This window comes from Sarcophilus harrisii, chromosome 2 (assembly GCF_902635505.1).
Source record: "Sarcophilus harrisii chromosome 2, mSarHar1.11, whole genome shotgun sequence".
Taxonomy (NCBI): Eukaryota; Metazoa; Chordata; class Mammalia; order Dasyuromorphia; family Dasyuridae; genus Sarcophilus; species Sarcophilus harrisii.
Window position 1 is genome coordinate 97,606,582 of NC_045427.1, and position 27,219 is coordinate 97,633,800.

General features: G+C 35.2%; 1 long non-coding RNA gene across 1 annotated transcript in view; it reads right to left on the bottom strand.

Annotated features, from left to right (window-relative positions):
- LOC116421368 overlaps nt 1-20,585 on the bottom strand; it is a 71,472-nt gene extending 50,887 nt beyond the window's left edge. Inside the window, exon 1 of the long non-coding RNA XR_004231707.1 lies at nt 20,396-20,585. This is a non-coding gene — a long non-coding RNA (uncharacterized LOC116421368). The remainder of the gene's footprint in view (nt 1-20,395) is intronic.
- Between the last annotated feature and the right edge of the window lie 6,634 nt (nt 20,586-27,219).

The window sequence follows — 27,219 nt, forward strand, 5'->3', positions numbered from 1 at the left end:
CAATTTGCTGCGTGACCTTAGGCAAGTCACTTAACAGAAGTTTTCTGTTCTGTTTCTTCATCTGTAAAATCAGGGGATTAGACTCAATGGCCTTGAAAACTCCTCCAGGTCTAAAACTGTGATCCTATGATCCTAAATACAAGATAAATAACATATAATATTTGTTCTCAAGGAACTGAAGTTATTTGTATAATAGGCCATTTACAGTAACATGGCTTGTTATTTGTGACAATTAAAACTGGAAACAAACTGGGTGCCCAATAATTACTATAAAGACAAATGTGAAACAATTCGACAAATCCATTTATATAAAGAAATGTTAAATGAAGAAAGTAGAACAAGAGAAGCATACTCATTGTAGTGTATGTCAGTACCACACTATCATGGTTAAAGGACACAATTTCTCCTTTCTATTAACAAGATAAACTATGAACTTAGGAGTGGTATTTGTTGAAGTGTTGTTGAAATATATTCTATCAAAATGAAGAAGAGTTGTGGAAGGAAGGAGAGATTAGCAGCTTTAGAACCAAGGGCTAGCACCAGGCCTGATAAGACATCAGAGAACTATGGTGGAGAAACAAAAATGATCTGATCTACAAAATGATATAGGATCTTAAAAATCCCACTCCAGTCTTATCACCCATTCCTCTTCTATCTCAGTAAGACACATTATTGTGGCTCTTCTGTCACACTATTGACACGTATCAGTATAGTTGCAGAAATTTCCAATAACTATATGAAGTAAATTAACAGCTGAATACAAAATAAAGGACAAGAAAAAATCAATGTGGGAGCTGAAAACAATGTTTTGTAGTTACTACAACATAATTATTCTGAAAAACAAAATAATTGAAAACTGAAAGAATAGATCCTTATCATCAATCAATAGACAATATTTATTAAGCACCTATCAAGTGTCACTTACTCCATATCTTTGGAGAACACAATGACAGAAGAAAGACAGTTCCTGCCTTCCAGAAACTCACACTCTAATAGGAAATACGTGATTTGTGAAAATGGACATAGATTTACATATATGTGTTTAAAGATAGAGAATATTTGTAAAATAACTACCAAGTATATTAAATAAACAAGTTATGTTTTGGCAATGAGGTAGTGAAATGGGTAGCGCACTGGACCTGGGAGTAAGGAAAAACTGAGGTCAAATCCTGCTGCAGTTACTTATTAACCTGTATGACATGGGCACACAACTTAAGTAGTCTGCATTTTAAAATTAAATTTGTCAAATCAAAAATAGGAATAAAAATAGCACCCAACTTTCAGGGTTGTTGTGAGGATTAAATGAGATGATTTTATTAAAATATTTTGTGAACCTTAAAGCATTATTATGAATGTGTACTATAAGAAAGTAAAGTTATTAAAAAAAGAATCAGATATTTTTTGTTGCTTGTCGTTTTCTCCATAGGGCTCTTCAGCATCCAAGTTATATTGCACATTAAACCTCATGTGCATTTCTGTGGAGCCAGCAGATGGAAAGTTGATTCGCTGGACTGTTCACAATTCAGAATGTAATGGCACTTCTGTCTAGAGCAGCTCTTTAGAAACATTAGCTGTGAAATAGACCTCACTCCATTGTTCAAAGAATGGGTCTTACCTCTATAGTGAATGCACTCCTGAAAAATGGTTGAATAAATGGAATTTTTACAAATGGGGTTATTTCATTTATTTATTTTAATAGTATTTTTTCCAACTACATGTGAAGATAGTTTTCAGCATTCACTTTTATAAGATTTTAAGATCCATATTTTTTTCCTTCCTCCTTTTCCAAGGCCACAAGAAATCTGATAGAGGTTATATATGTACAATAAAAGGGATTGTTTTAAATGTTTCTAATGGGACTTGATATTTGAAAGATTTTTTATATCTTGTGTAATTTATTTACCTGATCCTTTAAAATGGGATTTTCATTTATTGAGTTTGCTTAAAATGGAGCTCCATTCCATTTCCCTTCTTTCTAGTATGCCTATTAAAATCTATCAAACACTTTTTGGAAAACAAATATTGCTTCTTTCAAACTAGCATTATTCTACCTCTTATGGTATAATAATTTAGTTACTTGCACAATTATTAGATTCACCAGAATTATTTAAGTTGTTCCTCTCTATCCCCATGGAGCAATATAGTATCAAACTTGGGGAAATGCAGGAAAGAAAATAATTTGTTTGATTAAAATGGAGGAAAAAAAGCTATAAATTAGGAAATTCCTTTCCATGATGAAACATAGATACCAAAAGCCTTCAAGGAATCATGTAGGACTGCTATAGCCCTCTGATTTTGGTATTCAAAACTTTCTGTTCCCATTTCATCTTTTTCTTCATTTCCCTTCCTGCACCTAGACTTGTCTTTTCATCTCTTACTTTATTTGCCTTCTCTCCCTGAACATTCTTCTATACTGCCCCTGTGCCAAAAATAGACTTGATTGTTTTCAAACATTGTTCCCCCTCAAGCTCCTCTTTGTGAATTCAATCAGTGATAGCTCTCTCTGGAAAGCAAGCAGAAGGGAGGAGAGGGACAGATAAGCACATCGGGCCTGGTACAGAGGCTCTCAATAACATCTGCTGAATGAACTAGAACTAAACCTTGAAGACTGTGTATTTTATCCATGGAATTTTCCTCCTTTCTCTTTAAACTTCTTGTTTTAGAGATTTATTTAAACAGAACTTATCATCTTCCCTGTCTTCCATAAATCTATCCCTAAGAATCAATGCATTTAAATAGCCATTCAAAAATTCCAATTTTAAAATACATCCACACATCCATAATTACACCAGTAAACTCTGTCCCCTTGATAGAATCCTTGTAGTGACCCAATTAAGTCCATCTAGAGAAAAATTCATCTCAACTTAATTTTCTGAAAATGTCTTGACTTTTTTTTTAAAGCTCATGTCAATGTCTTTTCTGAAAATGTTAATAAGTAATTCCATTGCTGTTTCCCTTCTTCAAAGCTCACCAAGGGCATAATATGTGGCTGACAAAACATTTTTTTTCGCATAATTGACATGTAAAATAAAAATAAGGTAGAAATTCAAAGTCCAAGTGAGAGTGGCCTGGGTTCATAATTGTTTCATCCAATATCAGCTAAGAGAAATAAAAACAAGAAGAAACTTTCTTGGAATTATATTGATACTGATTGTTAATTCATTTGTCTCCTATAGAAACAGAGCTGACTAACTGTAAAAGGGAGTCTGTTTTATCCATTCTGGTTCTATTTTCCTCCTCAGTCTTCCCTTACGTAGTAGAAACTAATATTTATATAGCTATATGGTTTCAAAGTACTTTATTTATTTTATCACAATAACCCTGACATAGCAGTTATTATTATCCCCATTTACAGATGACTTGCTTAGCTATGTGTTTGAGGTAGGATCTGAACTCAAGACTTCTTGATTCCATGTCTAGTACTCTATCTATTCACTATAGCACTTACAAATGCTTTACTCTTTCTAATATATATGTACTTTTATGTCCATCTTCATGATACTCATGAAACACTGCTACTCAGTTAACTCATTTCAAGTTGCACTGAAAGGAATAATTAGGTTATTTCCCATCTCTTTCCACCTTCACCTTTTCCACCTGTATGAAGTACAAACTCTGAGTGTAATCTTCTTGAAGGTAGGGAATATTTTATTCAAATGTTTGACTATTTCGTCCTTTGTCTTTATAGGTTCATTATTTAGAAGAATATCATACTCATAATGGGTGCCTAATAAATGTTGGTTGAATTATTTTGCATACATGGGACTTGTTAATCTAGATGTCCATTTGAATTAGGTCAAATGTCTTGGGAAAAATATATTTCTAAAAATCTAACATATAGTAATAATAACAATAATAATAGCTCATATTTGTAATGCAACTTAAGATGTGGAAAACATTTTACAAATATCTCATTTCATAATTACTTCTGTAGAGTTTTTTTTTTTTCACAAACCCAGAAGTCATGGTAGATCTAAAAATCAATAAAAATGTTAACTCTTGCTTCAGAGTCAGAGGTTCAAGAAGGTCAAACAATGTCAAAAAAATCCAATCTAATACTCAACCCATTGATATTCTTTTCTCCTCTTACACTAATAATTTCACAAGAGCTTTTACAGGAATGATAGACAGTAAAAGAGGAGTAGGGTTTGGAGTTGGTGGTGGTGTAACTGGGTTGGATAGGAGGAAGCTATCCTCACTCTCATAAGTACCCAAGGAAATAGCATATCCTATAGATTTACTTTTAAAACACATGCTACATCTCTTCTCCTTAACAGCTGCCTATATTGGATATTTTTTTCATCTAACTCCCTACCTACCCCCTCTCCTTTTCTTTTCTCTTTAACCATTCTTCTTCCTAAGAAAAAAACAAATCTTAGCTCTCTGAGCCTGAGAGATCCTGTTCTGTCCATTTCACTGTTCAGGATCATAAGATTTAGTACGAGGGAGTCCCTTAGAGATTATCTAGTCCAATGGCCTCATTTTACAGATAGGCCTTTGGCCCCATGTGGCATCAGGCATGATAGAACATAAAATATCTCACCTTACCAAATATTGCTGACTAATGGACTTCAAATATAGGTTGTGGGACAAAAGAATCACAAAGTCTCACCAAAAACAAATACATTTAATTATTTGGAAGGCAGCTAGTACAGTGAGAAACGTGCTAGTTTTGGAGTCACATATCCATGCTCGGTTTCCAGAATCTGTGTGATCTAAGGTAAGTTATATGATCTCTCTGGACCTCTAAAAAAAGGTGATTTGGCAAGATAATCTTTAAATCTCCTTGCTCATCACAGTCAGGGTCAATTTTTTAAAAAAGAAACTAACAAAAACAAAGTAAGAAATGTCTAATGGTCACCAGCAGGTGCATTTTATCACTATTTCTCTGGGATCTTTAAGTCTACACTCCACCCTTTCTAGTATATCGTGATTCTCTCTGTGGTTTCCTTTACCTACCATGATTCCCTACCCTGAGATCCAAATTGAACTCCAGCAGTGTATCTATCTTTCACTGCCTTACAGGTGTCCACAGGTATCCATCAAATGACAGAGCAAGAAGGAAAAAACTCAGATTTAGAGATCTGGGAGAGATCCGAAGTTCATTTAAACCTACTCCTTCATTTTAAAGATGAGGAAACTGAGACTCAAGTCAAGTCAATAAACATTTAGGAAGCACCTACTATGTGCCAGGCACTGTGCTAAGCAAACAGGCCCTGCTCTCAAGGCACTCAAAGTCTTAATGGAACTCAACATGCCAACAACTATGTAGGAGTATAGCTGGGCTTTGCATATGTCTGAATCACCTAAGCTCCCGCCCATATGGGAGATAGCAAAATCTTCCTCCTAGGAAAAAACTTCTGTGTTCCCCTGTCTTGTGGGTGGAAGCAACCTTTTTTCCTTTGGCTACAGAGCCAGAACAGACTGTCTTTAAAAGTACCAGACTGAGACAGTCTTGTTCTCTGTTTCCATCTGCATCCAGTGGTAAAGGTCTTGCTCACCCACCAGGATGGTCACTAATAACTAAGTTGGCTGTGGAAGAAACATCCATCTTCTTCCAGTTTAAAGGCCTGTTGCCTTGCAAAATAGCTTTAGGGTTTTGGTCACTTTAGTTTGTCCTTTTCATTTCTAGGTACAGTTGGCTCTAGGAGCTCAAGCCATGGTAACTTTGAAGCCAGGATTCCAACCAGAATGTTGCTATGGGTTCAGCAGAGAAACTTTGAGAAGACAAGGGGGCCTTTGGACTTGGAACTCTGTATAATGGATACTAATTCTCTCCCAGAGACCAAGTTACAGGGGAAATTAAATATGGTATACCATATTAGTATACAGGGGTTTTTGCCTCCCCAGATATTGGGGGAGGATGCTTGTCACTTTGTTCTTATCATACCTTTGAAGTAATTCTTTGTAAAAGCTAAATAGTTAAATAGAGTTGGGGTACAGGGGACCCCCTAAAATTGGGTGAACATAATTGACGGGGGCTTGAGCCAATGGTGGAAGCCTAGATTTGAACTAAGGTACTCTGACTTCAAATCCAGAGCTTCTTCCATAAGTCTAAAAAAATAACTTTTTTTCTGAGGTAGTGTGACTTGCCCAAAGTCTCATAGCCAGTTAGTGGTAGAGTTGAAAATCAGACCTAGGTCTCTAAAATCACTGGTCTTTCTATAATATCATATGATATGTTCACATTTAGAATTAATGTCTTTTTAGCTGAGGTTGTCAAAATACATTATAAATATCAACAATTATCAAAAAAGAAGAAAAGTGTTAAATCTCCCTGACCAGTGTTTGGATATGTAGAAAATAAAAAATCAGCATCTGAACTAGGAATCCTATACGAAACTTAATAAATATCATTTCTCATAAACACACATTACTTATATCTGCATTTCACGTATAGGGGCACAAAAATGCACACTATGGTTTTAGAAGGGCATACTTCTCAACAAATGTTTGGGAATTCCTTCAGAAAGGGATTAGAACTTGTTATAATTTTAGCAGCCTGTGAAAACATCTTTCTGATATAAATTTAACATTTTTAAAATATTGGTCATAAGGAGCATATAGACCTTAGTTTTGTTCATTTGGGATGCTGGTTAGTTCTATTAAAGTATAGTCTACTATTACTTTCATTTTCAAAGTAGATATATACTACTGTGTTTCGTTTATAAGTGTGGATGAAACTTGGCAGTTTAAAAAAAAATACCCACAGAAGCATTTCGTAACTGAGAAACTGTCACACTTACTATGTGACATTGGGCAAGTCATTTAACTACTTTCCCTCAGGTTCCTCAACTGTAAAATGGGGATAATAATAGTATCTACCTCCCAGTGTTGTTGTTAAGTATCAGATGAGACATTTGTAAACATTTAGTGCAACGTCTGGCACATAATAGGTTTTATATAAATGGTAGCTGTTATTATTGTGTCTACAGCCAGCAAATGAAGCAGTATTGCAGACTAGAAAAAATGTGTTACAAAGTGATACAACTAAATTGAAGGAATAGGAGGTAAATAAATACAAGGAAGCTGATCAGGAGAATTCATATCTACCAAACTAAAAAATATTTAGAAAGAAGATCTTTAGTTTTAAACTTTACCATTTTTCTTGTCAGTTCTTCTTCCTCATTTCATAATGATCTGAATCTCACTGTTCAAGCAATTATCTTGCTCCCCAGTAATTACATATGCATTAACCTAGAGGCAAATATCTGATCCTAAATTACAGTCACCCTTAACAATTTTCATTCCTAGGATAATAGATTTAAAAGGGGAAGGAATATTAGAGATCATGTATTTGAATCCCCTCATAGATAAGGAACCTTGAGTCTTCTCAAGTCCAATAGTATTGTTTCTACACTCAACCATATTATCTGTCAAAGACCCTTTTGTACAAGCTATTCTCTAATTGATAAATCATCAAAAGTTCAGATGAAGAAATTAAAACCATATCTAGTCAGATGAAAAAATGCTCTAAATCACTATTGAATAGAGAAATGCAAATTAAGACAACTTTGAAGTACCACTACATACCTCTCAGATTGATTAAAATGACAGGAAAAAATAATTATGAATGTTGGAGGGGATGTGAGAAAACTCAGACACTAATGCGTTATTGGTGGAGTTGTGAACTCATCCAGTCCTTCTGGAAAGCAATATGGAAATATGCTCAAAGGACTACTGAACTGTGTATACCCTTTGATCCATCAGTGTTTCTACTGGGCCTGTATCCTAAAGAGATCATTAAAAAGGAAAAGGACCCACATGTGCAAAAATGTTTGTAGCAGCCCTTTTTGTAATGGCAAAGAACAGGAAACTGAGTGAATGCCCATCAACTGGAATAAGTGATTAAGTTACGGCATATTGTTGTGGAATATTGTTGTTCTATAAGAAATGATCAGCAAGATGATTTCAGAAAGGCCTGAGGAGACTTAGATGAACTGATGCTAACTGAAATGAGTAGAGCCAAGAAAATATAGTACATAGCAACAAGATAATACAACAACCAATTCTGGTGCACGTGGTTCTTTTCAGCAACAAGGTGATTGAGGTTGGTTCCAATTGTTCATGATGAAGAGAGCCATCTGCACCCATAGAGAGAACCATGGGGACTGAGTGTAGATCACAATATGGTATTTTCATTCTTTTTATTGTTGTTTATTTGCTTTTTGTTTTCTTTCTCATTTTTTTTTCCTTTATTGATCTGATTTTTCTTGTGCATCATTATAATTGTGGAAATATGTATGGAAGAATTGCAAATGCTTGCCATCTAGGAAAGGGATTAGGGGGAAGGAAGGGAGAAAAAAAATTGGAACACAAGGTTTTACAAGGGTGAATATTGAAAACTATGCATATGTTTTTGAAAATAAAAAGCTTTATTAAAAAAAAAAAAAAGACCTCTCTAGCCCTAGACTTATGATTGCATGATCTATATTTTCTTTCTTTCTTTTTTTTTTGCTGAGGCAATTGGGGTTAAGTGACTTGTCCAGGGTCACACAGCTAGGAAGTATTTAAGTGTCTTGAAACCAGATTTGAACTCAAGTCCTCCTGACTTCAGGGCTGGTGCTCTATCCACTGCACTACCTAGCTGCCCCATGTGATCTATATTCTTGAAGAGTTCCTTCCACTCTGAAATTCCATGATTATATGAATTTAGTTTTCCATTTAGGAGAGGTTACTTGGGAATCACAAAATTAGAAGGTACCTGAGAGATTGTTTTTTACAGATAAAGAAGGTCAGGAGCAGTTCCTTGTGTCTTGCTTAATAGAGTCACATGATTAGTGTGGGTTGGAAACTTAGAACTAGGACTCAAATCCCATGACTTCTAGTCCAACACTATACCCTTTATGCTGCCTCTTACATGGTGACTTTAGTATTCAGAATCTAAAATTCATTACACTCTAGAGGCTTTTATATTTCATCCTTCCTTTAGCTTTTCTACAGCCACTTGGAATGGAAATCTGTATGTCTGAACATATATACTTAAATTCTGTTTCACATTATAATTATTTGAGTACACATCTTGCCATTTCCTCTACTAGACTATAAGCTTCTTGAAAGGCAAGGATCAAGTCTTATTTGTCTTCATATCTTCCTCAGTATATAGTACAATATCTGGCACACAATCGGGGCACCATAAAAATCTATAGAATTGTATTAAATTGAGTTTGAAGAATGGAATACCTTTGATTCATGAGAGGAAGGCCCAAGTACCTCCTAAAACCCTAGTTCATGGTCTGTGGCTCTTCACAGACTTGGACTTGCACTGTTGACATTGATAGCTTCATTTACTTCTCACCAAGAGTAATAGGGAAGAATCAGAGATTAAGAGATAGAGGAGGAAAAACAAAAACAACAACAACAAAAAAAAAATCCCTGTATTTGAAAGAGGAGTAGTGAGTGGTACATGGCTTTCCCTTCCCCCAAGTAGAGGCCAATGTGAAAGACCTTCCACTGAACATGTTGCAACCCTTAGCAAAGGCCAAAACACATTCCATTTACTGAAGTATTTTTTGTTTCTAAACAGAAAAAAAGAAAGAGGGAAGATTATATAGTTTTCTTTATTTCTCTCAAAAAGGGGGAGGGATAGGAAATGTTCATGTTAGGACAGTTTGAGAGACTGAACAAAACTCTAAACTTCAAACTTTCAAAAACTCATATATAAATATGTGTAACCAATATCAAAATTAAGAGATGAACATGAGCATTTCATTAAGGAATACTGTAGTTTATTTATGAAAAATCAGTCCTAAAAACCTTTCGGCTTGAAGAGTATTCAAGTATAATATTTATATTTTTAGAATAGTTCCAATGATTTAGGGGAAAATTCATCAAGCCTTTACTATTGTACTATCCATATCGTAAAAATGAAATTGTCTCTGCTAATAAACAATAGAAAGCTGTCTCAGATGATAAATATTTGTAGATGCCATGGGATCTCTAATCACCTATTTCTGGCCCCAAATTCTTGAATTCTGGCATGCAAGGATTTCTAACAATAGCTGACTCAAATTTATCTACTTTTTTCTTACAATTGCCTACCACTGAGGAACCATCAATCAAAATAGCTAAAAACGTTCTCTGCATTTTAATATCTGCTATATTTGGGACTAAATGAATAATTGATCCTCTGGTCAAAATTACTAGGTTAGCTGTAAAGAAGGCATGGAATCTGTTGTTTAGAATTTCACAGAGCCAGAGGCTCTATTCTCTGTTTATGGCTGTTTTTGTCATTCTCACATGCTTGTACTGTTGCCCACTTGAGAGTCAACATAGACTAAAGTTTCATTCAGATGCTAGTGACACACTGATTTATTTAAAAATCAACACTAGTATTTCATCTGCCACATCTGTCTTGCTTAAGTCTTAGTCAAACTGATGACAAGGCTCACACATCTTAAACTACTTCCTATAAATGAACACAAACAAAACAACACATGGATTTAAACAATCGATGTCATGGGTAAAATATGGGAGAGATATGACTAGACAGAAGTTTGTCTGAAAAAGTTTTAGGGAGTTTAGAGGACAGTAAGCTGAAGATGAGTCAATAGTGTAACTAAAAAAAAAAAAAAAAGATAATGTAATTTTAGGTTTCATTAAGAGAGATGATGTAGTACCCAGAATAAGGAAGGACTTGTCATGATATATTAGTCTATGAACTGATCAGGCCACATCTGAAAGACTACATATGTAGAACTTCACAGAATAATTATGTATATTACAAAACATATAAAAACAAATTTAAACAGAAGAGATAAAGATGAAATAATAAGGTTCTGGGCATTACATTTTAGGAAGGACTTTAATGAGTTGGAGTATACAGAGGGTAATCAGGATGGTGAAAGGCTCCAAGATCATGTCTTATAAGAATGCATTTAAAGGAAATGAGAATGTTTATCCTAAAGAAGAGAGGTCTTAAGGCATCAGGATCACAGAATCTGGGTTAGACTTTTCAAGACCAAAGGCTTTTAGGACTGATTTTCCATAAATCAACTACAAAATATTCCTTAATAAAATATTCATGTTCATCTCTTAATTTTGATGTTAGTTACACATATTTCAGTGGCAGCAGTAGAGTTTTGAAGAGTAGTAAGGATAATATCATTGAAACTTCCTTTCTTCCTATCTTGTTCAATCTCCTAAACTCTCTTAATATAACATTTCCTAACCCACCCACCCTTTTTGAGATGAAAATTAAGAAAAGAGAAAATAAAGAAAGGAGAAAGAAGATAAGTTTTACTCTGAATTTTAGATTCTATCAGATACCCTAATATATGAAATTGCACGTAATTAAAGAAAAAGAGATTAGCCAACAGAATTTCTTTTATTAGCTAATGATGCTATCAATTTCCAACTCATATTTATAGTAATTGTAAAGTGAAAGATTAAGAAATTCTATAATTCAAGTAGATAAAAAGATATCGTTTTTAGTTATATTTTATACTATTTAACAAAAGAGAGAGGCATCATATTGCAATGATCTCCAAATTTTTTATTTTAAACATCTCAGTAAAAAAAAAAAAATAGGCTTGCATATGCATACCCAATGAATTAATTTACCTATTTCATACATATATTACTGCAAAAACAATTATATACATAAAAACATGTGCAAAAAATAGAAATTTAAAAGAAAGAGATAAAGAAAATATTTGGTTCTACAGTAATCATTTATCTTTTGGGAAATAACTCTCATTCTTGTATATATGAAGTCTAGATATTAGACTTCATCCTCTAATGATTTCACAAAATTTATCTTCATATATATATATATATATCTAGCATCTCCAGTGGAAAGGCAATATAATGTAGTGAATTGTTGAACTTATCTGATCCAGGTCTGCTGCTTACTACCTTTGTGACCTTAAACATTTAAATTAATGTGTTCATGGTGAAAATAAGGGTTATGAATATTTTAGTCTGTTCTAGACCCACTTTGCTAACTACAGAAACATTATATATACATACGTGCTACATATATACATATATAATAATCTCTAATGAATAAAGCAAAACTCATAGGATTTCAAATAAAACAAGTTATTTTGCAATACAATTATATACTTTTTTTAAAAGTTTATGGACTTTAAATTTTAAACCCATTGGACTACCTTGATTCTAGTTTCCCTTTTAGTTCTAAATCTAAATCTCCATATTATGATTCTATGATCTCTCAAAGTGCCATCCCTATGCTCCCAAAGCCTAACTGGCTCTTTTTAATGAAGCAAGGACAGCATAAAGGATGATTTTTTTCCTTCCTTTCTAACCAATCCTTTGTCAAGATATTTGAAGAGATCCTTATTTCCAGAGGTAAGACCCAGCAAGCAGGATATGCCCAGAGTTTGGCATAACAGCAATCCTTTGCAATCACCTTCTGGCAAAGTCATATCATTATTGTATTGCTTTTAACCAGGTGTTCTCTGAGCTCCAACAAGCACCTGCTGTAACCATGTTCTGGTCATGAAGCCCTACTATAAATCAAACCTGTCACTTGTCATTTCTGGTCATGAAACCTTGCTATAAATCAAACTTGTCTCATGGTTGCTGTTACCCCTTATTGTCAGGACTACAGCTCACTGCACAGCCACTGGTATAAGTATTAAGATCTCTCCACACGACATAGGGTCCTCTCCCTTCCCTACCCCAAAAGAGACAGAGCTCCAGCATGTGTGTCCTTGCTTGAAAGTCATTTCCCTTACTTTGAAATTAAACTTCTATTTGATTCTTGATTTTCCTGTCTCTAGCCTGCTCTAAAACAGATATTTGACTGATAAAGTGCCTTGAATATTCTATTCAGCTCGAGGCATCTGCAGGTTAGAGGCTGGTTCTGTCCACTTGACATTCTCATTTCTCATTTTTAACCCAAGTCACAGAAATCTTGATTTTGTTCTGATTTGGAAGCTTTACTTCTTGTTCAACTTGATTCTATTCAGGTTTAAAAAAAAAAAAAAAAAAAAAAAACACTTTCCTCTAATGTTTTTGGGATTTCTAGCTACTGCTGCTGCTGCTGCTGCTGCTGCTGCTGCTGCTGCTGCTGCTGCTGCTGCTGCTGCTGCTCAGATTCTTTTTGTTCACCTTAGTGACCCTTGCTCCCCATCACATTCCAAATGAACAACTTTCCTTCCTTAAACACGTCTAGCTCCCAAGAACTTTAATCTGGATTCTTCTCTCCAAACTGGTTACTCCATGAATCACTCATTCCCAAGGGGATTCATTTGCCATTTGCTGCAACTGTCTCACCATTTCAGAATTGTGCTACTGTTGCATCAGCTGAGGCAGGGTGGGGCAATGGAAGAAAGCCACATTGGATTTGGAATCAGATGCTCTGGGTGGTAAGTTCTAATTCTGACAGTATGTTCAACCTCAATTTCCTTACCCTTAAATTGAGAGTAGATATTTATACTACTTGTCGAATAATGTTAAAGTGAGAAAAATTCTCTCTATAAAACACTATATAAATGTAAGCCACTAATAATCTGGGCATTGACAACTTCTAGCTAGGGATTTTGATTTTGTCATTAGCTAAATTTAAATTGTTTCCTCCTTAATTTGTAATTATTGAACTTGAAACATTAAGATTTTTCAATTTGGTGTATATTTTTTCCTAAAGGATCTTGTGATAACTAGTTATTCAAGGCATTTTATCAGTCAAATTTGTTTAGAGTGCTTTCAAAGTGGGAAAGTTATAAATTATTGCTTACCAAAAGTTTTATTAATATAAAAAACGATAGCTTCAATTTGGAACAATGCCTAAAGGGCTATCAAATTGCATACCTGTGATCTAACAGTGTCACTACTGGATCCCAAAGAGTTCATGAAAACAGGAAATGGACATACATGTGCAAAAAATGTTTATAATAACAATTTTTATAGTAACAAGAAATTAGAAATTGAGTGGAGGTTCATCAATTGGGGAATGACTTAATAAGTTATGGTATATGAATGTGAAGGAATATTATTGTTCTATAAGAAATGATAAGCAGGCTGATTTCAGAAAAGCCTGGAGATACTTACATAAATTGATGCTGAACATTGTATATAGTAACAACAGGATTATGGAATGATCAGATATGATGAATTTGGCTATTCTCCAGCAATATGATAATTCAAGACAAATCCAATATACTTGGAATGAAAAACAGCGTCTACATTCTGAGAGAAAACTACGGAGCCTGAATGTGGATCAAAATATAATATTTTCACCTTTTTTGTCTATTTGCTTTTTATTTCTTGTGGATTTTTTCCCTTTTGGTTTGATTTTTCTTGTACAACATAATAAATATGGAAATATATTTAAAAGGATTACACATGTTTAACCTATATTAGATTGCTTGCTGTCTTGGGGAGAAGGGAAATTAGGGAAGGAGGGAGAAAAATTTAGAACACAAAATCTTACGAAAATGAATGCTGAAAATTATCTTTATATGTATTTGGAATAATACTATCAAAAAAAGTGACAGCTTTTCTAGATATTTGTGAATCCTGCATATGCTTCTCCATTGAAAAACTAAGGAAATTAAAATTGTTTGTCTTTTGTTACCAAAGTGAACCAAAAATATCATGGGGTAATATCTTGACTTTTGAATGAATTGGATTTAAGTATGTCAGAGTTGCATAAAGTTGTGAGCCTCACTCTCTCTTCCAAAGTTATTGAAGTCAAGTGCCAAGATAAAAGACAAGATGACTAGTGATAACCTGGGATTCAATAGATGATCTTGAAATCTTAGATATTTGACCAAGGTCTAAGCACTCCACAATACTTCTGTCAGCTGCCTTCACCTTTGGAACAAATTGTCCTCATCCATCTGTTCTGCTGAGCAAGTTTTCAAATGCTTGTGATAAAGGTTTAAGACTTGTCATTTATCCTCACTTGATTTTACACATCTGACAAGACAGTACCATTGTGCATGCTTCAGCTTCTTGGAATCACAAATGAAAGGTGGGAACAGGTGGACATGAAAGGTGTATAAGCAGTCCTGAAAAGAGCTTGGCAAGCCTTCATGCCAGAGGTGCCAGTTCTCCCTGAATTCTCTATACAAAGTTCACAAAGTCCATCAAAATTCTCTCTATGATGGTTTATGATTTAAAGTTGAACATTAACAAAAGAAGGAAGAAAATAAACGTGTATTAACCTCTTACTACATGCCAGTAACTGCACTAAGTGTTTTACTCTCATTTTACTCTCACAACAACCTTGGGAGTTAGGTGCTAATATTATTTCTAATTTTACAATTAAGGAAACTGAGATAGATAGAGATTTAAGTTACTTTCCCAGCCAGAGTCACACAGCTACTGAGACAGAATTTGTACTTAAGTCTTCCTGATTGCAGGTCCAGAGCTCTATCCGTACACCTACCTGCAAATAATTCACAAAAAAAGGAATAGTTGCCAGGGACAGGTACTTTGGATCTAAAAGTTACTGGAATGATGAGAGGTATAAATGCATGTGCCCTATCCAGGAACAATGATAGAATTGCTATAATTATGGTTTATTGTTCCATAAGCAGATAGATGAAAAGAGGAGGAAAGAGATTTATGCTGGGTTTTAAGGTAGTTGTAAGTGGAGGAGAGGATGGATGAGTGGGGAATGAAGTGATACAAGAGCTTGCTTTCTTGAAAGAATGGTCTAAACACAGTGATCAGTCAGGACCAACAAAATCACAAGGTTTTCCTTAGAATCAAGGAGATTTCTGTGGAAGAGATAGAAAATAGGGAATTCACTGAATCTATCAAACTTTAAATATCAAACAATATCAAATTACTACCAAATAATTAATATAGAACTATAATTAGAGTTAAAGTCTATAGGTCCACAGGTACTTTGCAAATCCAACTACAGAGCTGTAAAATTGTGTTGAAAAATATTGTTCAAAACAAGAGAGGGAGGGAAGGCAAGAGGGAAAAAGAGGGAAATGGAGACAGACAGGGACAGGGACAGAGGGAACAGAGGAAGGGACCAAGAAACAGAGGTCAAAAACTTTTAGACAATTTGGAAGCCCTACTTATACATTGTGAATACCTTCTAATGTACTTGGTTTATTTTTAAATGTTTTATTGATGTTTCTGTGTCATTCTTATCATCACTATTTTCCCAATAAATCCTCAACTAGAACCTTCCATTATATCAAATAAATGTAATCAAGAAAAAACAAAAGACATGAAATGAGACATTATCTATCTCTTAACAGTTATATCGATGTTAAGCAATCATCATGACAAGGAGAATAAAAGAGCCCAGAAACCATTACAATCAGCAAACTCTTTATTTTCCTGTTGAACTTTGGCTCATGGGAGTCAAAATACCATCAGTTTAGTTAAATAACAAAATTCTATGTAGGAGAAGAGTGGAAGATGACCAACGATATTTTCCTTGCAAAACATCAAAAAACCACATGGAAAAAATGACTCAATAAAGTTCATATGTGGATGAAATTAGGAAGAGGATGAAAAGAACTTATTTGTGGGTGTTTAATGGTTTATGACATAATGGAGGGGAAAATCTAGGCTCAAATTACAATGCTGCCACATTAGTCTGATGACCTTGGACAAATGAATCAGTTAATATTTGAGTCTCAAATTCCTTATCTGTAAGTGGGAAACATGCCAATTAAACTACCTATCTTAAAAGGTTGTTGTAAGCTAGAGAGTACAATGTAAATGTGTTCTATTATTACTTATAGTGATGTCTTCTCACTGGCAGTGATAATGAAAACATTAATTTGGAATCTGCTATCTCTGTCCTTAATATTCCACAGGAACAAGTTCTACTGGCACTTAAGATCAAATCAGGAAGAGTGGCTAGACTTGATCCAGTCTGGAGGTGGCATAGTTTTAAAGACGCTTAGTGATTCTCAAGATACGAAGGAGAAGGAGAAGGAGAAGGAGAAGGAGAAGGAGAAGGAGAAGGAGAAGGAGAAGGAGAAGGAGAAGGAGAAGGAGAAGGAGAAGGAGAGAGAAGGAGAAGGAGAAGGAGAAGGAGAAGGAGAAGGAGAAGGAGAAGGAGAAGGAGAAGGAGAAGGAGAAGGAGAAGGAGAAGGAGAAGGAGAAGGAGAAGGAGAAGGAGAAGGAGAAGGAGAAGGAGAAGAAGAAGGAGAAGAAGAAGGAGAAGAAGAAGAAGAAGAAGAAGAAAATGAGACTGAAGAGATATCAACAACTATCAGCTGTATGTACGTTTTAAAAAACCTTTATGAAAATGGTCTATACTCATGAACAAGAGTATCCTTGATGAAAACATGAGTAGAGAAGAGATAGGCAATTAAAATATATAATAAACTTCATCTTCAACAAACACGAACATTTCCATAACCAAAAGCCAGAAAATGAGGATCGTAATGAAATCATGAATCTACCATATATAGCTTCTTCTTTCTAATATATATTACATTTAATATGGTAATACCAACATTGTCTATGTGCTGTCAGCTTGTCTCTAATTCTTTTTGCTCCTTCATTTCCACTGTATATTTTAAAAATATTTTATGACATTTTCTTCTTTCCTTTCTACTATTTTCCTTATATAACTATCCTTATTCTTCCTGCCAACTTACCCCAAATAAAAGTTCTCCCTTATGAAAACAAAACAAAACAAAACACAGTCTTGTTAAACATATTTGTTTTGTAATGGTTGTATCATTGAATGTGTTTCATTCTATATTTAGAGAAATATGTCAATTTGCTATAGCAGACCACATCTTTATGGTCACACAAATGACTGAGAAATATAAAAAATATAAAATAACATTATATTGACTGTTGATTTTTAAAAAGCATTTGGTTTACAAAATGAAACTTTATATGCTCTCTCTCCAGACACAAGAGCATCAAAACCCTATGAGAATCCGTGACAGATGCAACAAAACTTTAATCTCTATCCTCCCTCCAAACTGGTTAATCCATGAGTCACTCAAATACAGGGGGATTCTATGACTCTTTGCTATACTTGTCTCACCAATACAGCATTATGTGACTATCACTTTAGCCAAAGCAGCAGGATGTGGTGAAAGGAAAGTACCCTGGACTTGGAATCAGGAGACCTGATTCCTAATCCTAAAACTATGTTGAACTCCATTTTCCTCATCTGTAAAATGAGGGTATAGATACATATACTATCTATCTCACAAAGTGATTGGAAGGCAAGTGTTTCATTTCAAGAGTCATACTAATAAGTTAAAAAGCCCTGTAGCAGGACTATTACTATGGATGAAGAATATCAAAGTTTATGCCAAAAGGACCACTGATTTGCAAATTTGAATCTGGATTCAAATCCTACCTTTGTTGTTTCCTCTCCCCTTTCTACAGCCTGGGATCAAATTACCTTTTTTCTGCTATGAAGGAACATGGTAGAGGGAAAAAGGCCTACAAGCCCAATCTAGGTATGAGGTCCCACCAGAATAGCCATGATAAATTTTTACTAAATATAATATATTCTGGTTTTTCTAATAAAGATTAAATATACTTGTTATATTCTGTTTCTCCTTCTGTCAAATTTGTAGGCTATTAATGTTTATTCATTTAACAAATATTTATTAAGCATTTACTATGTACAAATCCCCCCACAAAGCACTGGAAGAGGCACAGTTTCCATAAGGCATGATCCCTGCCCTCAGGGAGGTTGAGGTCTATTGTGGTACAAAAAAACATAACATTAATAAATACATTTCTACAATGCCTTCAGGTTTACAAAGTGTTTTCCTCACAACAGCCCTGTGACATTGTTAGTATAAATATTATTAATGTCATTTTCTAGATGATTATCTGATGAGAATTAAATCACTTATGAAGTCACAGGAAATCCTATAGAGCTGGATTCCTTAATTCTCCATTATTTGGCTATGTAAAAGGAGAAAGGGAGAAAGCAATCTCTACTGGACCTGAGATAAGATATCCCAAGGAAGGGCCAAGAAAGGGCAAGATCTGAACATTGGAATATATTTTTCCTCATAAAGTCCTATATTTAATCAGTGTCGACTTATAGCAAAAGGCCAACCACTGCATCTCCCCCATATATCCTAAATGGTCTTATTTTATATTTTAAATATAGATTCATGATCTAAAATGGATGATGTAAATTTTAAGCTAATACTTTTTCAAAGAGAATTCTTTTCTTCCTGAGTTCATTCTAGACCCTGGGAGAACCACGATTTTAATAAGACATGGTTCTTGTCTGTTCTATTGAGGAACAACTTTTTTTTTTTTTTCATTTTTTTTCCCATTCTAGGTATATAGTTTGAGCTAATGTGTTAGACATCACAAGAGGACTAAACCTCACAGCAAATAGAAGAAAGGAGTATATATTTAATGATTGGATACGATAAAAAGAATTCAGTAGCTTTTTTTTTTTTTTAATTTGAACAACAGGGACTAGTAAAGGGCTGATATTTATAGAATGAGGTCACATACTTCAGGCTGAGTAGATGCAAAAGTGTTCGGAGATGTCAGTCAGGCTCAGAGTTGAGACAAAGAAAGCATCAGCTGATCAGTCAGGCATTCTTAACACAGCCGCCTTCCTTGATTTTTTGGGAGCATCAGGAATGCTGTCTCCACTCCCAGACAAACAAGGATCTCAAAGGCCAGATTACTCACTCTTTGTCAATTAAGTTTTCAAAAATATAAATCATTCAGGCACTGGAAAATAACTCAGGGGGAAAAAAATACATACATACATATATATATATATATATATATATATATATATATATATATATATAGTACAAGAATAACAAACAAAACTACACATTGCATGCTTTACTTTTAAAAATTACCTGATGCTTGAACTTTGGCTGCAAAATAAAAAACACAAATCTACACAGAGGCTTATGTAACCAATTATTATTTGAAATTCAAGGTTCATGCAATGCTTTAGAGAAAGGCTAGGTAGATAATAGGATTAACCTATTTTCTAAGTTTTTCTGGGATTTTAAACAATGGGTGTGTGTGTGTGTGCATAACAATACTTAACATATGAACAAAACACAAGATACATTCTAAAAGTTTATTGTGTTAGTGTTTTGGAATTTACAATATATTTCCCTATAAAGCCCCTTTAATCATCTAGTACATAGATATAGAATAAACATATAAGTATACTATGTATACTTATGTATATAGAGAATTTTATATACTTATAGAACATAACCATAATTTGCAACATTTCTAAGTTCAAACTGGAGATACCAGGAATACACACATATATACATGTGCTCATTCATGCACATACACACAATCAGAGAATTTCAGAGTCAAAAAGGTTTTTAATGGACGTCTAATCTAATCCATACTTGAACAAAAATCCCTAGAAAGTGGGAGGAGGGAAAAATAGGAAGCAGACAGGAAGACAGGGAGAGAAACCAGGGAAGCAAGCAGGAAGACAGACACATACTCAACAAATTATTACCTAGACTTTACTTAAAGACATCCAGGGAGAGAGAACCATTACCTCCAGAGGTAACAAGAAACTTCACTGGTGGTGGCCACCCCCATTCCAGTAGCAGCAGCTCTAAGAGTGAGATTAAACTGTCCCAGTCTCCTTGTGACTATAAAGATAGCAAGGAGAGAGCAGAGGGCTGCAGTATTATCAGGTGCAGCCTGTGGGCTGGGAGTGGAGAAATAGTTCAAGGGCAGGAGCTTTCACAGCAGCCATGGCTATCCATATGTATCAGTAATTCATAAGGGCTTGTGTATGCATGTCACAATCAGAGACCTAAATTCCCTATATCTCTACTGTATTCCATGCAATTAGACTTGGGTTCATCACTCTCTGAATAACAAAAGGGTTTTACTGGAATTATTGTATAATACCAAAGACATAGACATAGAAATTCATGCAGAATCATGGCTCTTTGAAAATTTTCTAAAGTCTCCTGCCATAACTAGTATCTCCAAAGCTAGAACTAAATTAGAATAGCAATACTTGATCCTATGTGCTAAAATTTAGAGGGCTAACATGTCATTCCCCATCGGGTAGTCATAGACAATTTAGGAAGTAGCATTATGTGATAAAAATAAGCCAATCCCTGAGAATATTGTCCTTTTGTTTCTAAATCACTAATTTAAAGTGGGTGTGTTGGGGTCTGCCTGCCTGACCCTAATTTCTGCTCTGCATATTGCAGATTCTCTTTTTTTATTCCTGCCCCCTGCATACCCATTTATTCAGAAGTCTCCCAGCAAAGCCTGAGCAACTGAAACGATGATGGTTATTTCTATCTATAGTGCTGTTAATTTCCCTGAAAGACTCTACTCTACAGTTTCCAATCCTGTTTACATCATCAGTAAGACCTTGTAAGTACAGTGGTCTGGGGAGGAGAGTTATCTAAGATGTGAAAATTACTAACATTATAAAGCTCTCTTTGCCTTAGCTCTTGGCAAGTTCTAGGTGAGGCAGTCTTTTGGTTCAAAAACAAAACAAAACAAAAAACTATTCCTTCTATATTGTTTTATCTTAAGGTGAGCAGAAAGCAAGATTTCCAGAATAACTACAAAAGTTTCATTGTCAGCATTTATCCAGGATTCCGCAGCTATTTAGGCCACCAAGAAGTCAAATAGATCAATTAACAAGTATTTTTAAGGTCCTAATATATGTCAGCCACCGTGCTAAGCCTTGGAAAAATAAGTACAAAGAACTAAACAATTCCCTACTTGCAGTGAGCTTACATTTCAATGGATAAAACAACAAGCATTAAAAATACATACATATATATATATACATTTATGTGCATATATGTATGTATCATAAAATTAAAACATATACTATACATTCAAATATATACAGGCAACATAATTAAATATGTTATATTAAATATAAGAGGAAAGGCATCAATAGTTGGGAGAGCAAGAACTTGGGGTATAGGAGGGAGGGCTGAGGACTTTGAGGAACAAATTAAAGAATCAGGGTTACTGCTGGTCCCATGATACCACTACTCCACAGCTGTAGCAATTGCCCCTGGTTTCTCATCAGGCTGGTCACCGCCCCTAGTGACTAAGGTCCAGTCCCAGAATCAGTGGCCAATATCTGAAAGCCAAAAGAGACAACTGACATTCCTTCTCTCCGCCACATCTCTCACTCCCAACTTTCTTGACAGGAATGATGGGTTTTGGGGAATCAAGGGTCATAGTTGTGAAGAGGTCCAGTTCCCCTCAATTCCTGGTCAAGGAGCCAAATGAAGAGGTTCAGGGTTGTGCCCCCAAATGATAAGGTTTGGCACAGGGCAGGGAGTTGTGGGAACCCTTCTGGTGGCACAGGTCCTTCGTAAGTGAATTTGCGAACCCAAAAAGTTAAACTGGCAAAAGAAGTTTTATTATTGACATTGGGAAGTCAGCCTTTGCTATGCATGAAGAGAAAGCCAGAATTCCTTGTGTCAAAGTCCCAACAGAGGGATATAAAGTTTCTAGCAGAGAAATCCCGGAAGGAAGGTAAAGAGGGCATAGTCCTGTTAGGGAAACAGGTGAGAAAAAGATAAAGAGGGAGGAATGCTGAAAAAGAATATCATTTCAGCAAGCAGAGGGTTGCAGCTTACACCAAGGGGAGAGAGAGATTCCTTGGCATGGCATGTTAGGTCCTTTGCAAAGAAATGAGTTTAAAATTGCCATTTTTATAAGGAAATCTGAGACAGAAGTTTCAACTAAATGAGATTCACTTAATGCTGTCACTGCCCCCAGGCCTAAATGAGACCACTTAGTGAGAGTGGTATTGAGCCAATTTTCAGCTCAATAGGGGTCAATAGAAATCTAGATCTTCAGCTAAATGAGATTACTTAAATTTGAGCTAAGTAGGGGGTGGTCCTAAGATTCAACTAGTCCCCCAAGATAACGGAAGAAAGAAAGCATGAAAAAAAAAAATCCAATACACATCCAACATTCATATTAGATTCCTTTTCTTTTAGCCACCCAACTAAATGTTTTTGAAATCTCAACTCAGCAATAGCTGCCTTCAGATGAAAGTTTCTTTGTACAGCCAAACTTTTCAATAATAGATATGAAGTTAGAGAAATGTCACTCCGGACGACTGAATAGCTTCCATTTCGCTGATCACTACTGGTAAGAATAGCACTGATGAGGTGTGAAACTGGGTTCCCTTTTGAACTGTAAAATTAACACTCTGAAATTCTGTTCCCTTTGATTCCTGGTCTCCCTGGTCTGTGAGAGTTTCTCAGGCTGGGCCATTTCTAAGGCAAATCACCTCCATTGATAGCTGGATCTCCATTCAAATCAGGCTGAAAAAGCCTTCAAAGTAATTTCAATTGGGAGCTCCTGGTCTGATCAGATCAAACTGCCCCCACCACCCGGCCCCTGCCAAGATCTGCTCACAAAATAGGTTTCTGTTCTCTCGTTTCTTTGCAGAATGTCCAAAGTAGCATGCTCTGCCTCTTTGGCATAGGTGCCAGGATCCTGCCTGCTCTGAAGACATTCTCTTCTCAGTGCCAGCCTCCATTTCCCTAATAAAACCTTGCCACTGAAGAAGCCAGTTTTTCTAGCAAAGCTGACTTCTCATCCAACAATTCCATTGGGTGAATTCTTTCACAAAGTACCTGCACTGATCAAAAGGGGATTCCCACAACTCTCTGACTGCCACCTGGCTGCCCCATCATTTGGTTCCCTGACTGAGAATGATCTCGTCTTCACTAGGCAGAAAAAAAATGGCCCAATAAATCACCTTTCATTAATTCTACCCATAAATATCAGATGCAAATCAAATGGTAAGTGTCTTGATTGACCATTTAAAAAAAAGAAATAAAAATTTAAATATAACTGAGCTCTGATAAGACTGGTAGTCCTGAGGATATCAGACCTCTGAAATATATTTTGTTAATATTTGCTTAGGATGAAGACAATCACCTGATAATGCCTGACTGGAATCATCTTTTAGAATAACAAGGAATTGAGCAGAATTTTGTAAGTAAGATAGTGACATTCTTTCACTTTAAACACTATTACATTTTGTAAAATAGTCAATTGAAACATTTAGTATCTATAGTGGGAACAATCCCAATCTCCTTACCACTACAGCTCCCCACTGCCACCTCTGTGAAAGTTAAAAGATATTGAAACCATCCTGAGATTTACTTGGCTCAGTGTACCAAAGTATAAGCTATTTATACCACTTCCTGGTCAACTAATTATGAAAGAGCCAAGACAAAGATTCCGGTGAGCTTTGATGGGCTTTCATTGGTAGACCATGATGGACAACTTAGTAACAGGGGATCTTTGTCCAGTTAAATCAACTCAGGATGTTACATATACATTCTTGTTAAATAAATATCCTTCTCCTGATCTGGCTAAGTAAATCACCTTTAAGTGTCTCATTTCATTTCAATATAAGCCATAAATGACCACAGGGCTAAGTCTGAGTCAGGCCCAGATCAGAACAGATACTCTTTTTTTTTTTTAATAGCTTTTTATTTACAAGATATATGCATAGGTAATTTTTCAGCATTGACAGTTGCAAATCCTTTTGCTCCAACTTTTTCCTGCCTTCCTCCCCCCCCCCCCCCCCCCCCCCCCCCTGGCATACCCATAATTATATATAAATGAATAAAAAAATATATATATATATATATATATATATATATATATATATATATATACACATACATGTCCAAACAGTTATTTTGCTGTATAAAAAGAGTCGGACTTTGAAATAGTGTACAATTAGACTGTGAAGGAAATCAAAAATGCAGGCAGACAAAAATGGAGGGATTGGGAATTCTACGTAGTGGTTCATAGTCATCTCCCAGAAGAACAGATACTCTTTATGATAGTATGCAGCACATGAAATCATGCCAGATAGCTAGGGGAAAAAAACCTTGAAATCTATGGAGAGATATTATTCAGAGGCTAGGAAGGAACAGTTCTCTCTCAGCTGAAGATAGAACATAAAATAAAGAGCCTGAAATCATGATGATTTCTAAATTTCTCAAGTAAGGTTCTGTAATCTCATTCACCAAAGGTCTGTTTCATTAAGGTCTCCATCTATCAGTATAAAATGGTTAAATCATGCACCTACATAAGAGAAGGATGGATCAGCTGATCTTTCAAAGATCTTTTTAATTTGAGTTTGACAGTGAAAGCGCAGCCTTTCTAAAGACTAATTTGTTAACCCAGGAATAGCACAATCTGGGAAACCTTATGGAATGTTGGGACTGATGAAAGCTCTGTCAATTCTCACCCATGAAGAAAGTGCTTCCAAACAATATTTCCTAATAACTCAGTTCTGGTCAAACTGTCCTAGGAAGGATGTGCTTCTTTTTGGTTACTTATTTTATTATTTATTCCATCCCTCAAGAAATAAGGCAAAACAGCCTTCCTGATCCTGGAGAGACATAGATGGGAAAACTAATAGATGCTTCATTCTTTTCCATTTGTCCCAGATCCGCTGCCTAGTTTGCCCTCATCATCTAGTTCACTCCAAGGCTGTTTGCTTCATAGGCTTATTATGAGATTAGTGCTTCATGAATCTTAAAGTGTTAATAGATTCTTAAATAGATTCTTAAATAACAAAAATTTGATGTAGTGAAGTCACGTGTTAGGTAGAATATTGGACTTAGAATCAGGTTGAAATACAACTCAAGATATTTATTAGCTGTGGGACTCTGTTCAAGTCATTTAACTTCCCTCTGCCTCAATTCTCTAATCTATAAAATGAGGATAATCATAATACTTATTTCCCAGAGTTATTGTGATGATAAAATAAGTGTAAAGTGCTTTGAAAACCTTAAAGGATTTTATATAAATGTTAGCTATTATTATGATTTTGATTGAGAGAATTCTGCTCTATTTCTGTGATGAAAATGATTGAACTTTAGATTCATACCTTTGGCCTCCCTGAGGCAAAATAATAAGAACAGACTACAAAGGTGTTGATGAAAATGTTTGTGGATATCACATAAGTCTAATCCCAAGTGGTAGAGCTATTACTAGAGCACTGTGCTCAGAGTTTTGACCCAGGGAATTGACTGCAGTTGTATTCCTTCAATAGGCAGGGAAAATTGAACATCTAAGCAAAAAAAAAAAAAAAAAAAAAAAAAAATATATATATATATATATATATATATATATATATATATATATATATAGTTAAAATAGGAAGTCTTTTCCTTCCTCTACATTCCCAGTTAATAGTCACACTCAGGGAGACTTGTAATCTTAACCTAGTATCACCCTGCTCCATCCTCTATCACTGAACCAATACCATTGAGGTTTCCTGGATTCTCTGTCTCTCCCACACATGGGGCAATGTCCTGGAATCTCTTCCTTACTGGGGCCTTGTGTCCTGAGGTTTCTCTCTAAGGTTTCTTCCCATATCCACATATCCTCAGTTGAATTTGCCTTAATAATTTAATTTGAGAGCACTTTTCAAGGTGTCTGCCTGGAGTACATTAATTGGTACTTATTCCTGGACATTAAAATTGCAAGTTATGTCTCAGATGGAATGAATGGCAATATTGGGAAAACAACTATTCACAATAAAATTTTATCTCTTACCAAGTTCTCCAATAAGTTAGAAAAATCATAGAATCTCAAGCCAAAAGGGACCTAAGCTTCTGATAACTGCATTCCATATCAACAAAATACTCTTCTTATTCAGTCCTCTTTTGCTCTAAAAGGGTTTTTCAGCAGAGAACCTGGCTTAGTAGCAACTCTCTAGTATCCATTCTAAGAGAAGGTCATCCAACCCCAACCCTCATTTAAATAAACAAGCCCAAGAAGGTGGAGATATTTGTAATAATAATTAATCACATTTAAGATTTGCAAAATGCTTTCCTGCCCAAGACACTTCAGCAAAACTGCCATAATAACCCCATGGGGTAAATAAATTATTAATTAGGACTTATTCTAATAAATCTTATTATCCCTATTTTACAGGTGAAGAAACTGAGGCCCTGAAAAATTAAATGGCTTGTCAATTTGACTCCAAATTCAGAGTTTTTCCCAAGCCTCACAGAAGGGAGTTTAAATATAACATCTACCCAGATAAGTTAGATATAGAAATATTCACTAAAATCCCTACAAAAAAATTCTTTTGAAGTCATGGCTATTCATCTTCATGACTGTTGTCAGATTTGAGTAACATGAAAAGGAATTTCACTGCCTCAGTTGACAGAATCTGCAGTGTAACTCAGCTTGCGCTAGTGAGCCAAGTCTGGGTATCTCAACTTCAGGAGGCATAAAGAGCAATGACAGCAGGCTCTAAAATAATCTAGGCAGCTTATTGCTACATTATTT